The sequence below is a fragment of the Palaemon carinicauda genome, chromosome 11 (assembly GCF_036898095.1).
Source record: "Palaemon carinicauda isolate YSFRI2023 chromosome 11, ASM3689809v2, whole genome shotgun sequence".
NCBI classification, from domain to species: Eukaryota; Metazoa; Arthropoda; class Malacostraca; order Decapoda; family Palaemonidae; genus Palaemon; species Palaemon carinicauda.
The window spans coordinates 91,376,320-91,391,159 of record NC_090735.1 but is presented as its reverse complement, the minus strand read 5'-3'; the positions used below and the strand labels follow the sequence as shown (position 1 = coordinate 91,391,159).

The 14,840-nt window shown below is 41.7% G+C and overlaps 1 protein-coding gene across 3 annotated transcripts in view; it reads left to right on the top strand.

The window, feature by feature from the left end:
* The window catches only part of Pak (serine/threonine-protein kinase PAK 3-like protein), a 102,437-nt gene that overhangs the window by 42,793 nt on the left and 44,804 nt on the right, over positions 1 to 14,840 (top strand). The window lies entirely within an intron of this gene.

Sequence of the window (14,840 nt, the reverse complement as noted above, 5' to 3'; positions counted from 1 at the left end):
GAATATAATAGAGGGTGGGGGGATAGTTTACAAATACATGTAAGGCACTTGATTTGTATTGCATATTAAAAACATTCTTTTGAGCTTTGGAGTTGTTGCTGCAGTTTGCACTTTTTATATAGAACTCTTGAATTCAAGAGTGAAATGTTGCATGTATTATCCTTTTTACATTCCAAAGTTGTATTGTGCTTTTGTTGTCAGATTATATTGAGTAGCTAGAGACTTTTAAAACATTGAAAATGGGGATTCTGTTAAAGGGAACATGTAAATGAGTTACAAGCTTGTCTGGTTTGAAAAGGGGGGGGGGGTGGCAAACAAATTTAGCAAGCACTACTAAGGCTATACAGAATAACATACATCAAAGTATGTAATTTAAGAATTCAAAATTCATTAAACTTAAAATTGAGAGTTTAAGAAATCTAAATGTTTAAAGAATAAATAAAAACCGAGTACAAGGTTAGAATCATAATGTAATAACAAGGTTACGGACATACCTGGTTACAGAGCAGTCATGGTTTGAAAGCCTTTTGGTTACATCCCAGTAGCTGGGTACAGTTGTCTGTTGTCTAATTGCCCTTACTTAATAGAATTTTCTACAATCTTTCATACTTGCTCTGTGTTTGACTGCTCAACACCTGCCTTACCCACTGATTAGCCAATCAGTGAGGTCTCTTGAGGTAGAGTTTTACGAAGCAGACAGCTGCAGACATCACAGCATCCTGTAGCACTTCAACCATCTATGTCTATTAGGCTAAGCAAAGCCAATCTCCATTTGTTGCTGTGAAAGGGGCATTGGTCCAGTTTATTATACCATGCCTATGCTTTCAGATTCTTTTTAAGGAGTTCAAAAGCTTACCTTATTTAGTGTGAAGGCTTACCATTCAGTAGATTGCCATTATGTACACACCCCTTTTTGATTGCTGTCATAATTGAACCAACTTATTTTTCTGAATTTTATTAATATTTTATTAAATATTTATGAAAAATAGTTGGAGCTTAACATGAAAGTATTATGGGGAAAATAATTTTGTAATTTTTGACATCTGTGTGGCAAGTACTCTTACCTACAGGCTTCAATATGATTGTCCCTGGACCCAATTAGGAATTTTCTAGATTTGTTAGATTATTTGGGTTTTGTTTACTTTGAGAATGAACTGAAATCTATTTTTTGCTATGTAATCTTTTATATTTATTATTTTTCAATGTCTCCTCATAATTAACTTTCCAGGTGTGTCTTACTATTCGATAAATTTTTAATCATATGAGGACATTAGGGGTAAAATTTCTTGTTGTCTCCTGGTATGAAGGAGGAAGTACCATTTGTCAATTTTATGGTACTCTTACTGCCAAGGTTGTGATTGCTTGTACAGTCAGCCCTCCATCGTCACTGGTTCTGTTTTTGCAGTTTTGGTTGCTTGCAGTACAGAGGTACGCATATTTAAATAATGTTTCAATTTCTTGAGGTTAGAACTGCTGCGCACAGATGTTTTCAAAATGTTCGCCCTTTTTTGTACCGGCCTTCACTCCGTTTCCCTCCCTGCACAACTCAGTAAGAAAAATCAAACAAATTTACATAACTTTATAGCTAGCCCATGTAAACTATTCAATGATGAACCCTTTTGTATAGGAATTCTAATAATAAAAATTATTGAAAGAGGTTCATACATACAGTACATGATGTTTAAGTAATATTTGATATGTAGTATAAAATGCTGAAGGAAAATATAAATTTGCATTACATTTATGAGAAAGGATTGTCTCATCTGCTATGAAAAGGTAAAAGATTTTGAAACTGGATGATTTGTTATTTAATTATCGTATGTTTGATTTTTTTTTTCAGGAGAATTGTTTCAATGAAGAATATGAGTCGAGGTGTAGATTCAGCAGATCCCTTAATTCAGTTGCCCTTTCTGAATTGACTGTTGCCACTTACACCGAGGAGGACCTCCTTAAGGTCCTCATTAAGTCACTTTTGCAAAACTTTATGGCTGACGCCTATGATTTTGCAAATGCCAGGACCCATTGTCGGCGACACGTTCTATCCGAAGCCACGATTAAGGACGAACCTAATAGTCTCATCAAAGCTCCAGTCCGGGGCCCGGATCTTTTCTCAAGGGACTTAGTTAACTCGGTTCTTAGCGAGGCAGCTAGAGCCAACCAAAACCTCAAGGTTAGGTGGGGCCTGGTTTCAAAGAGGAGATATGATCCTACTAGTACCCCAATTCGAGGTAGGAAGAGATTGAGGTCCTTCCAATCTTCCCAATTCAGGCAACCTCTGCAATTGGTTCAACCGGTCTCAGTCCACGGAAGAACTACGTTCCTTCACAAAAGATCTGCTACTAAAAAATGCAATCCAAAGTAAACGTCGCTTAAGATTTCACGGACGCTTGTTCAGCGTGCCAAAGAAAGGCTCAGACAAACGGAGAGTAATCCGGGACCTGTCTCGTTTAAATTCCTTCACTCGTTGCGACAAATTCCATATGCTTACTGTCTCGCAGGTGTGGACCTTACTTCCCCGTGGGGCCGTCACCACCTCCATCGATCTTACAGATGCCTACTATCACGTTCCAATTTCAAGGCATTTCCGTCCTTTTCTGGGCTTCAAGCTAGGCAAACAAGCCTATGCATTCAAAGTGGTGCTATTGGGGCTCAACATACCACCCAGAATCTTCACCAAACTAGCAGAGACATTAATTCAAGAGCTTCGGACTCAGGGGATACAGGTAGTAGCCTATCTAGACGATTAGCTAATCTGGTCAGACAATGCCCAGATTTCCCGCGTAGCAACGAACAAAGTCCTCACCTTCCTTCGGCAACTGGGATTCCAAGTCAACCTCGAGAAATCCCGCCGGGTCCCACAGACCAAGTTTCAATGACTGGGACTACAAGGGGACCTGTGCTCCCATACGCCGTGCCTCCCCAAAGCCAAAAGGAAGGTGATAGTGAGGAATACAAAACAATTTCTCAAGGAAAAGTTGACCTTCCGAAGGAGCCGAGAGTGACAGACATCGTCCTGAGGTCCAAACTCAAGGACATAAACAGTGTGTGGCGCTCCTGAGCAACCGCAATACGCCGAGACAGACGTGCTCGCCTTTCCCCAACCCTGAGAAAAAGTCTGCAGACTTGGACGAAGATCAAGAATCTTTCCAAGTCGGTTCCTTTACAACACAAGAAAGTCCAGGGTTATGGTCACCGGTCTTCCAATAAATGCACGTCAACGTCCTAGAGGCCATGGCAGTCTTCCTCACTTTAAAACGTCTCAATCCAGCCAGGAATCTCCATATCAGACTGGTTCTCGACAGTGCAGTCATAGTACACTGCCTCAACAGAGAAGGCTCCAGATCAGTAAACCACATCATGTTGAAGTTTTTCTCCATGGCGGAAATGCACAAGTGGCACCTGTCAGTAGTCCATCTAGCAGGAGTCCGGAATGTGGTAGGGGACTTACTTTAACAAAGACAGAGCAAACTCGCAATGTGTTCGCTTCCTCAAGGATTCTGAATGCCCTAACTTTATGGATTTCATGAAGTTCGCAGCCCAACGAGGTGCAAACATCGATCCTTTGAATACTATTTTCCTGGAATCTGACAAAAGGGAATCTACTCTCCGTCAATATGACTCAGCTGTCAAGAAATTAGCTAAGCTCTTGAAAGATTCCTAAGTTGAGAAAATGACGATGAACCTAACTGTGACATTCTTCAGAACTCTCTTCGAATCTGGCCTGGCAGCCAATACCATTACTACAATCAAGTCAGCCTTGAAAAAGATCTTCCATATTGGTTTTGACATTGATCTAACGGATTCATATTTCTCAACCATTCCGAGAGCTTGTGCCAGACTAAAACCTTCCACTCGCCCTAGCGCAGTTTCCTGGTTTTTGAACAATGTTCTTAAGCTAGCCTCTGACACCCCAAATGAATCCTGTAACTATATGGCATTGTTAAGAAAGTCACTTTTTCTTTTGAGCCTCGCCTCGGGCTCCAGAATCTCGGAATTGTCAGCCTTATCTAGAGACCCTGGTCATATAGACTTTCTCTCTTCGGGTGAGGTTCTTCTTTCTCCTAACAAATTTTCCTGGCTAAAAATGAAGACCCCCAAAACAGGTGATCTCCCTGGAAGATTGTTCCACTTCCTCGGGATCCATCCCTGTGTCCAGTTACCACCCTGAAAGCCTACTTAGGTAGAACTTCCACTACAACCACAGGGCCCTTATTTATTAGAGAACATGGAGGAACTATTACCCTTAAGGGAATCAGACAACAAATTCTTTATTTTATTAAACAAGCTAATCCTGCATCATTCCCACATGTCCATGATATTAGAGCTATGGCTACCTCAATTAATTTTTTCCACCATATGAAATTTGATGAGCTCTCAAACTATACGGGTTGGAAGTCCCCTAAAGTTTTCAAGCGCCACTACCTAAAACCTTTAGAAGCTCTTAGATATGCCACAGTAGCTGCAGGGAATATAGTTCCTCCTGAAGGTACCGAGTCCTAATCACAACGTCTTGCTCTGTCCTCTTTCCCTCCTGCCTGGCTTACCTGTTGTTCCTACCTGTTTTGTTACTATACACCCTTATAGTGTATTATTTTATCATTCAATTGTTCAATTTCACGAATTGTTTTCATTACACTTGTTCTTGAATCCCCGAGCTGATTTTATTTTGCATTTTTGATTACCAAGCTGGATTCCCACTATTCATATCTGTCGAATTCTACCTACGGGTTTTATTATTGATTGTTTACCATGTCTATTTATCACTGTCATATACATGTTGATCTATTTTACGGGTTTCCACATCCCTCTTTTTTTGAATTAAACTCATCAGCTCTGTTATTTTGTGTTATTCCCTCTTCAGGTAGTTAACCATATTCGGTCCCCATTCTCTGGTACGATTTCACTGGGCGGCACAGGTCGGAGCCCAGAAAAGGGATTTTGACGAAGGAAAAATCTTTCTGGGCGAGAGACCCGTGCCGCCCAGTGAATCCACCCGTCCCTCCCTGATTGGGCCCCAATCTGGGGTGCTATAGGGAGTGACGTCACTGGCATGGGATTGCTAGTAGTAGTAGGATGTTGAACGGCACCTCGCTGTTCGGGTATGTTGACAGGAGATATCTAAATGGTGCGAGGCCTCTGGTTGTGATTTATTCAGCGCCCCACTATTATACCAACACCTTATTAAGGTGAGCGAGCTGGGTTCAACCTAGCATACCTATACAAATTGTTCTCTTTTTTAAGACTAGAGGAAGTAAAGTAGCATTTGTAATAACATCATCATTATATAATTATACACTATTAAGAAAAATTATTATTTATGGGTGGATATCCTCGAGAGGGGTTGCTTGAAATCAGCTGATGACAAGATCAGCTAAGTGTGTTGACATCATCTGAGGTGGGCTCACATAGAGAAACTTATTTCATTTATATAGAATTAATCCTGGAATAGAGTATTTATAAAGATATACTGATAATGAATAAGGTAAAAATTGTTTTATTACTTTTATATAAATAAATATAGTGAATGAATATAAATATCACTTTTATATAAATAGATAAAGTGAATATAAATATCTCGGAACTATTTACTTCTTATAGTGACTTTTGCCAACTGAATGCTACTCTAGTTATCTGAATTTAGTCTGGTATATCCAAAGTCTGTAGTAACAGTGTCCATTGCTGTGAGATGCATCTGTATTTTACAATTACTGTTATAAACCCTACAGTACAATTAGTGGACTACTACTTTTGGTGTAGGGAATTGAACGTAGGCAGTGGTTAGTTGGTTAGGGTAACTGGAGTTCATTGACCCAAGGGCACCCATTATATGTGGATTTTTACTCTTCGTGGGTCTGTCTGTTAACTAACCCCTGCAAAAGCGGGGGCTGACTGGATTTGGATAACCTTAGCATCAGTTAAGAGTGTATACAGTTTTCGCTGACACTCGTAGAATAACTCCCGCCAACATTTGGAAGTAGATCCCCTTTAGTTTTGTCCTTGAATTTTGTTGGCACATGACCTGAGCTTTGAGATCCTCCCCATCCTCTCTTTGTGGAACATCGGGTGGTAAGAGAGAGGAGAAGCATTTGTGTCCTGTCAGTGCTCTGCTGTGCTATCTGAAGAAGACTATATTTCTTGCCCAAGTGTCAACGACTTTTCCATAGTAATGGCAGAGCCAAAAAAGAGGTGTCAAAGAACACAGTCTCTGATTTAGTTAGACTATCCAAAGATTATATGCATCAATTGTTTGGTAGGTGGGTTGAGTTACCAGGTTGGACTAGAGCTCACGAAGTCAGGCATTGAACTCACATTGGCTTTCCAAAATAATCTAGCAGTCAACCTGGTGAAGGCTGAATTTTTGTAGTGCCAAACAACCTTCACTGCTCTCTATTGAAGGGGGTATACCCATAAATCCTTTGACACACCTGCAGTTAGCCCAGCCTAGCTCCTACACTGGACAGAAAGTCTTGGGTATGCTGTTTCTTTCCTTCCCCAATGGAAACAACATTAGTGCTGGTAAACTACACTTCTAATACTATTGTTTTATACTAGGTCTGTAAGAAATATTTTACTCAAATCTTCCCTTAACCCACTGTATGGGAATTGTGCGATCAAAACACCTTGCGCAGTGCACTTTAAGAATTACTTATAGGTCTGCAGCATTCCATAGATCTCTAGCTCCACTTGCTTTATATCCTTCTACTTTACCTCCCTTCTTGCTTCATTTCTTCTATCTAGCTGTTCAACAACCTCTTCAAAGTTTTACCCCTTAGTGTAATTAGATTTTTTTCCCCAGATGTACTTGGTTGCTGATTGACCTCATAGTCCCTAGCTCTGGACTATTTAGCCCAAATTCATAAGTCCAATGCATATTTCCATAACAAGGAAGAGGATGGTGAAATGAAAAACACGCCTATTGGTCATCATGCAACATTTATTTCATTTTGAGACTGCATCTCCCCTTTTTGGGAGGCACATGACCTGAGCTTTGAGACCCTCCCCATCCTCTCTTTGTGGAACATCGGGTGGTAAGAGAGAGGAGAAGCATTTGTGTCCTGTCAGTGCTCTGCTGTGCTATCTGAAGAAGACTATATTTCTTGCCCAAGTGTCAACGACTTTTCCATAGTAATGGCAGAGCCAAAAAAGAGGTGTCAAAGAACACAGTCTCTGATTTAGTTAGACTATCCAAAGATTATATGCATCAATTGTTTGGTAGGTGGGTTGAGTTACCAGGTTGGACTAGAGCTCACGAAGTCAGGCATTGAACTCACATTGGCTTTCCAAAATAATCTAGCAGTCAACCTGGTGAAGGCTGAATTTTTGTAGTGCCAAACAACCTTCACTGCTCTCTATTGAAGGGGGTATACCCATAAATCCTTTGACACACCTGCAGTTAGCCCAGCCTAGCTCCTACACTGGACAGAAAGTCTTGGGTATGCTGTTTCTTTCCTTCCCCAATGGAAACAACATTAGTGCTGGTAAACTACACTTCTAATACTATTGTTTTATACTAGGTCTGTAAGAAATATTTTACTCAAATCTTCCCTTAACCCACTGTATGGGAATTGTGCGATCAAAACACCTTGCGCAGTGCACTTTAAGAATTACTTATAGGTCTGCAGCATTCCATAGATCTCTAGCTCCACTTGCTTTATATCCTTCTACTTTACCTCCCTTCTTGCTTCATTTCTTCTATCTAGCTGTTCAACAACCTCTTCAAAGTTTTACCCCTTAGTGTAATTAGATTTTTTTCCCCAGATGTACTTGGTTGCTGATTGACCTCATAGTCCCTAGCTCTGGACTATTTAGCCCAAATTCATAAGTCCAATGCATATTTCCATAACAAGGAAGAGGATGGTGAAATGAAAAACACGCCTATTGGTCATCATGCAACATTTATTTCATTTTGAGACTGCATCTCCCCTTTTTGGGAGGCACATGACCTGAGCTTTGAGACCCTCCCCATCCTCTCTTTGTGGAACATCGGGTGGTAAGAGAGAGGAGAAGCATTTGTGTCCTGTCAGTGCTCTGCTGTGCTATCTGAAGAAGACTATATTTCTTGCCCAAGTGTCAACGACTTTTCCATAGTAATGGCAGAGCCAAAAAAGAGGTGTCAAAGAACACAGTCTCTGATTTAGTTAGACTATCCAAAGATTATATGCATCAATTGTTTGGTAGGTGGGTTGAGTTACCAGGTTGGACTAGAGCTCACGAAGTCAGGCATTGAACTCACATTGGCTTTCCAAAATAATCTAGCAGTCAACCTGGTGAAGGCTGAATTTTTGTAGTGCCAAACAACCTTCACTGCTCTCTATTGAAGGGGGTATACCCATAAATCCTTTGACACACCTGCAGTTAGCCCAGCCTAGCTCCTACACTGGACAGAAAGTCTTGGGTATGCTGTTTCTTTCCTTCCCCAATGGAAACAACATTAGTGCTGGTAAACTACACTTCTAATACTATTGTTTTATACTAGGTCTGTAAGAAATATTTTACTCAAATCTTCCCTTAACCCACTGTATGGGAATTGTGCGATCAAAACACCTTGCGCAGTGCACTTTAAGAATTACTTATAGGTCTGCAGCATTCCATAGATCTCTAGCTCCACTTGCTTTATATCCTTCTACTTTACCTCCCTTCTTGCTTCATTTCTTCTATCTAGCTGTTCAACAACCTCTTCAAAGTTTTACCCCTTAGTGTAATTAGATTTTTTTCCCCAGATGTACTTGGTTGCTGATTGACCTCATAGTCCCTAGCTCTGGACTATTTAGCCCAAATTCATAAGTCCAATGCATATTTCCATAACAAGGAAGAGGATGGTGAAATGAAAAACACGCCTATTGGTCATCATGCAACATTTATTTCATTTTGAGACTGCATCTCCCCTTTTTGGGAGGCACATGACCTGAGCTTTGAGACCCTCCCCATCCTCTCTTTGTGGAACATCGGGTGGTAAGAGAGAGGAGAAGCATTTGTGTCCTGTCAGTGCTCTGCTGTGCTATCTGAAGAAGACTATATTTCTTGCCCAAGTGTCAACGACTTTTCCATAGTAATGGCAGAGCCAAAAAAGAGGTGTCAAAGAACACAGTCTCTGATTTAGTTAGACTATCCAAAGATTATATGCATCAATTGTTTGGTAGGTGGGTTGAGTTACCAGGTTGGACTAGAGCTCACGAAGTCAGGCATTGAACTCACATTGGCTTTCCAAAATAATCTAGCAGTCAACCTGGTGAAGGCTGAATTTTTGTAGTGCCAAACAACCTTCACTGCTCTCTATTGAAGGGGGTATACCCATAAATCCTTTGACACACCTGCAGTTAGCCCAGCCTAGCTCCTACACTGGACAGAAAGTCTTGGGTATGCTGTTTCTTTCCTTCCCCAATGGAAACAACATTAGTGCTGGTAAACTACACTTCTAATACTATTGTTTTATACTAGGTCTGTAAGAAATATTTTACTCAAATCTTCCCTTAACCCACTGTATGGGAATTGTGCGATCAAAACACCTTGCGCAGTGCACTTTAAGAATTACTTATAGGTCTGCAGCATTCCATAGATCTCTAGCTCCACTTGCTTTATATCCTTCTACTTTACCTCCCTTCTTGCTTCATTTCTTCTATCTAGCTGTTCAACAACCTCTTCAAAGTTTTACCCCTTAGTGTAATTAGATTTTTTTCCCCAGATGTACTTGGTTGCTGATTGACCTCATAGTCCCTAGCTCTGGACTATTTAGCCCAAATTCATAAGTCCAATGCATATTTCCATAACAAGGAAGAGGATGGTGAAATGAAAAACACGCCTATTGGTCATCATGCAACATTTATTTCATTTTGAGACTGCATCTCCCCTTTTTGGGAGAGAGATATCCCTTATTGACATAGTACTAGGTACATAATCAAGAACAGGCCAAGCCCTGCCTACCTACTCATCCCTATGATGGGCTGATAGAAGTTACCTAAAGTCATCTCCCTTGCTCGCGTACGGGACCAGGGAGATGAACGTTTTCCAGTTTGGTTCTAAGGGGATTTTCCTTCCCCCCAATAAGCCAGTATTTCTATTTTAAAGAAAAAAAAAAGGATTTTTATATGTGTAGGAACAAATAGTAGACTTTGAAAGCAATTTGTTAAAGATAAATTTTATGAATAGTACTTACCTGGCAGTTATATATATATATATATATATATATATATATATATATATATTATATATATATATATATATATATATATATATATATATATATATATATATATATATATATATATAGCTGATATCTCTAAATCAGCAGAACTTTTCAAAACGAGGCAACCGCCTTGTGGTGGTTGGGAGATAGGTGGTTACACCCGTCACAGGGTGGTACAAGGAATCATTCCCGTGCCGGCTGGATCGAAAACATCGAAAACATCGTCGGTCCACCATTGAGAGTTTTTCGAATAATTTTCCCTTCTTCGCTTTTTTGGACTTCGTTTGGTGAAGTACACTGATTTAGGGATTTGGCAATCGTGTTTTGTTATTATTATTGTACTATTTACTTTGTTTATCGTGAGTGAAAACTTAATTTTTGTGTTTGTGCGAGTGATGTATGCAAGGTGAGGTTACCGAAAGTGTCGGTTGATCCTCACAGTTTGTATGCAGGGGTTTTGTTTGTGCACTATATTTTAGGTGCAAAGTTTTTAATCCTGATGACGGAAATACGTTCCGGCAACTCTATGACGTCACAGTCGTGTGACGTAATCTTCTTTGTATGACTTGCAAATTCTCTTTATTTGTTTTTTCATGTAAAGAATGGGAGGAATTCCACTTATTTAAGTTTTTAACTTTAAATGTAAAATTTTAAAGAAATGTTTGTCCATTTAGTATTCGTTCTTTAAATCATCGATCTAATTTTATAAGTTAAATAGAACTAGCATATGGTTAATTTACGCTGTTAGTTCTCTTTACTATCGATGCAGTCCCAACATGCCTTGGTAGCATTCTTTTCGATAGGGGAATTAAAGTGTTGGCTATAATACTCCAACAACAACGATATGGGAATTCTAGTTTTAGTAGTATTTTCATTTATATGTTCCTATTGTTTTCATTTATATATAAAGATACGTTTTTGCTATATCTGTTCTTTTTAGCATTACAACTCATCTTTCAGGGTGAATGCAGCCTCGTCTTTCAGGGCGAATGCTGCCTCGTCTTTCAGGGCGAATGCAGCCTCGTCTTTCAGGACGAATGCAGCCTCGTCTTTCAGGACGAATGCAGCCTTGTCTTTCAGGTCGAATGCAGCCTCGTCTTTCAGGACGAATGCAGCCTCGTCTTTCAGGACGAATGCAGCCTCGTCTTTCAGGACGAGGGCAGTCTCGTCTTTCAGGACGAGGGCAGTCTCGTCTTTCAGGACGAGGGCAGTCTCGTCTTTCAGGACGAGGGCAGTCTCGTCTTTCAGGACGAGGGCAGCCTCGTCTTTCAGGGCGAATGCTGCCTCGTCTTTCAGGGCGAATGCAGCCTCGTCTTTCAGGACGAATGCAGCCTCGTCTTTCAGGACGAATGCAGCCTCGTCTTTCAGGACGAATGAAGCCTCGTCTTTCAGGACGAGGGCAGCCTCGTCTTTCAGGACGAGGGCAGCCTCGTCTTTCAGGGCGAGGGCAGCCTCGTCTTTCAGGGCGAGGGCAGCCTCGTCTTTCAGGGCGAATGCAGCCTCGTCTTTCAGGACGATAGGACGATCGCCGCCTCGTTCTCTCATGACGGCGCTACGTCTTATAAGATCTTTGTCAAAGGATGACTTTAGTGATCACTTTTCTCCTGTTGAATTATTTGAGGTTAACAGAAGGAGAAGATCCTAAGTTCTGTTGCTCCATGTTCCCCACCCTCTAAGTTTTCACGTGGTCATTAATGGAGATTTAAGAATTTATTAATTTTTATTTCTTAAAACAGAAACCTATGATGCCAGCTTCCTTATCAGATAGGCCAGGATTGCAAGGGTGGAGGTCTAGCCACGTTTAGGTCGAAGACCTTGTGGCAGCCCCACAGAATTTTTTTAACGGCCCCCTTGGTGGATTGCTGAGTCTCTTAAGGAATACAGGCAATGAGGCTGGATAATTTTGAAATCAGAGGTCATAATTAAGGTATGTACTTCTTTTTTTTTTTTCTTTCTCTCTTCTCCCTCAAGAGTTGGTCAAAGACAGGTTTTGGTGTCTTAATCAGCAAGAAATTTTCTGCATGCTTTTTCTCAAACCAAACTAACAACAGTAGGAGCCAGACTTAGCTACTTCTGGCGAGCCTGGGAGAGGAGAGGAGCAGACCTTTGGTCCGTGTTTTTACTAAGGATGGATGCGAAATCTTTTTCCTAGTGAATCCTCCTTTGTTAGTTACTCCGATAAGACTTTTCTGCCTAACCTACTTTGCAACTTCAATGTCTCTTTTTTGGGAGAGGGAGGCTTTTGTCCAGTCCTGGACGTAAATGCTCTTTACGCCATCGTTCAGAAGTCAAAGTTCTCCATGGAGACATCAAAATCTTTGGAGAAGAGGGGAGCAGACCTTTGGTCAGTACTTCTTCTGAAGGAGGATTACTTTTTCCTTTTATAGGGAAACCTCCTTTAGTTTTTAGCTACAACGATTCTTTCTCCCAGTTCTAGAGAGGAGTCTAAGTGGCAGGCTATGCAATCAAACTTTATCTGAGGTTTGTTTACAAGAAAGAACGGGTGTAGAATGGGTCAGTTTCGGGCCGTGTGTTTTGGTCTCAGCTCCGCCCCTCTAATGTTCACGTAACTTTTGCTTAATGTAGCAGAATACTGCACTCGAGAAATCAGAGCGTCCCTGTATCTGGATTTTTAAATAACGTTGAACCTTTCAAATAATTAGGTCTTCCTGTCAACAAGAAGAGTCTCTTCTGACACCAGGACGCTCAGCACCACGTCTTCTAGAACGTTCAGCGTCTCGCTCTGTTAACCTCTCGGTGCCATGTCTTACAAAACTATCGGTTTCTCACCTTCCTGGACGCTTAGCTCCATGTCTTACAGGACTATCGACACCACGTCTTACAGGAATATCGGCGCCACGTCTTACAGGACAATCGGCGCCTCGTCTTTCAGGACAATCGGCGCCTCGTCTTTCAGGACAATCGGCGCCTCGTCTTTCAGGACGCTCGACGTCGAAGTTCTAGCATGAGGCATGACTTTGAACATGAGAATCTAGGACTTTGTGATGACACTAGTCGAATCGTATGTCGAGATCAAGGACGCCTTCGTTCTGATCTCTTGGATCTAGAAAGTTTTTTTTTTCGAGCGAGGTTTGTTCGAGGGCAAGAAATATCGGGGCAAACATGCTCAGCAGGAAGAGACTTGTTTTTCCCTCAGAATGGTCTCTCAACCCGCAAGTCTGTCAGTCTCTGGATGTTGTGGGGCAGACCTGTAACAGACCTTTCTGCCTCCAACTGGAAGAAGAGGATCCCCTTCTGCTGCTTCCTAGTCCCGGACGAGGAAGCTGTTGTAGTGGACCCCTTCTTGATGGATTGGACGGGGGGGGGGGGGGGGGCATGTATGCGTTGCCCCCGTTCGAGATCATCAATCTGGTCTTCAGGAAATTCGCTCTCCTCGATTCGGGACGAATGATCCTAGCAGCTCCATTCTGGCCTGCAAGGGAATGGTTTTCGGAAGTGATGGGCATGTTGATGGACTTCCCAAGAAGACTTCGGTAAGTCCAGACCTTCTCAAACAGCCCCACTTCGAGAGGTATCATCAAACCCCCCTTACTCTCAAACTGACTTCCTTCAGACTGACTAGAAGCTTGTCAGATCTCGAGGCTTTTCGGCACAAGCGATGAAAGCTATTGCCAGAGCAAGGAGGATCTCTTCACAAAGAGTCTACCAATCTAAGTGGGAGACCTTTAGAGCTTGGTGCAGGCGGCACAAGTATTCCTCAACCACTACCTCTCTGAGCCAGATTGCAGACTTCTTCTTGTACCTCAGACAGGATGCTAAAGCTGGCTGTATCTACCATCAATGGATACAGCAGTATGCTCTCGGCCGTCTTTAGGCATAGAGGCCTAGAGTTGTCCCAAAATAAAGATTTGCAGGACCTCATTGGGTCTTTTCAGATGATGTAATAGGTACTCTTAAACCTGGATGTGGTGTTCAAGTTTCTGTGCTCCAAGAAATTTGAACTATCTCGCTAGCCTCTCTTCGAGTTGTAACGAAGAAAACCCTCTTCCTTATGACTCTAGCGAATGCCAAAAAGGTCAGCGAAGTCCAGGCGATTGAGAAGAGGGTAAGCTTCAATTAGGATAGGGCAGTTTGTGCCTTAAGGTTCTTCTTTCTCGTAAAGAACGAGAACCCTTCGTAACCCTGTCCTACGACGTTTGATGTCATTAACCTCACGAACCTAGTGGGTCAAGAGAAGGAAAGACTCCTCTGCCCAGTTAGGTCCCTCAAAGCTTTTTTGGCTTACGCTATGAACGTGAGCTGTGCATCCAACTTGTTCTGGTGTTCAGTGAAAGATCCACCGAAAACCCATGTCTAAGAATGCTTTGTCCTTTTTCCTGAGGGAAAAAATTAGGGAAGCCCACCTCTTATGTGAGGAGGAACACTTCGCCCTGTTGAAATTACGGGCTCACAAAGTGAGAGCCATTGCTACCTCTCTGGCATATCAGGAATATATGTTAGTTAGGCTATTCATGGATGCAATTTTCTGGAGGAGCAACTCTGTCTTCGCTTCTCATTAACTTAGAGAGGTGAGAGTAGACTTTGACAAGTGCTATACCTTGGGCCCATACATAGCTGCAGTTTCTGTATTAGGCAAAGGAGTTAATAACCCCACTCAACCTTAGTTTATATGCATGTATGAGGGTTTGTGTTTTTA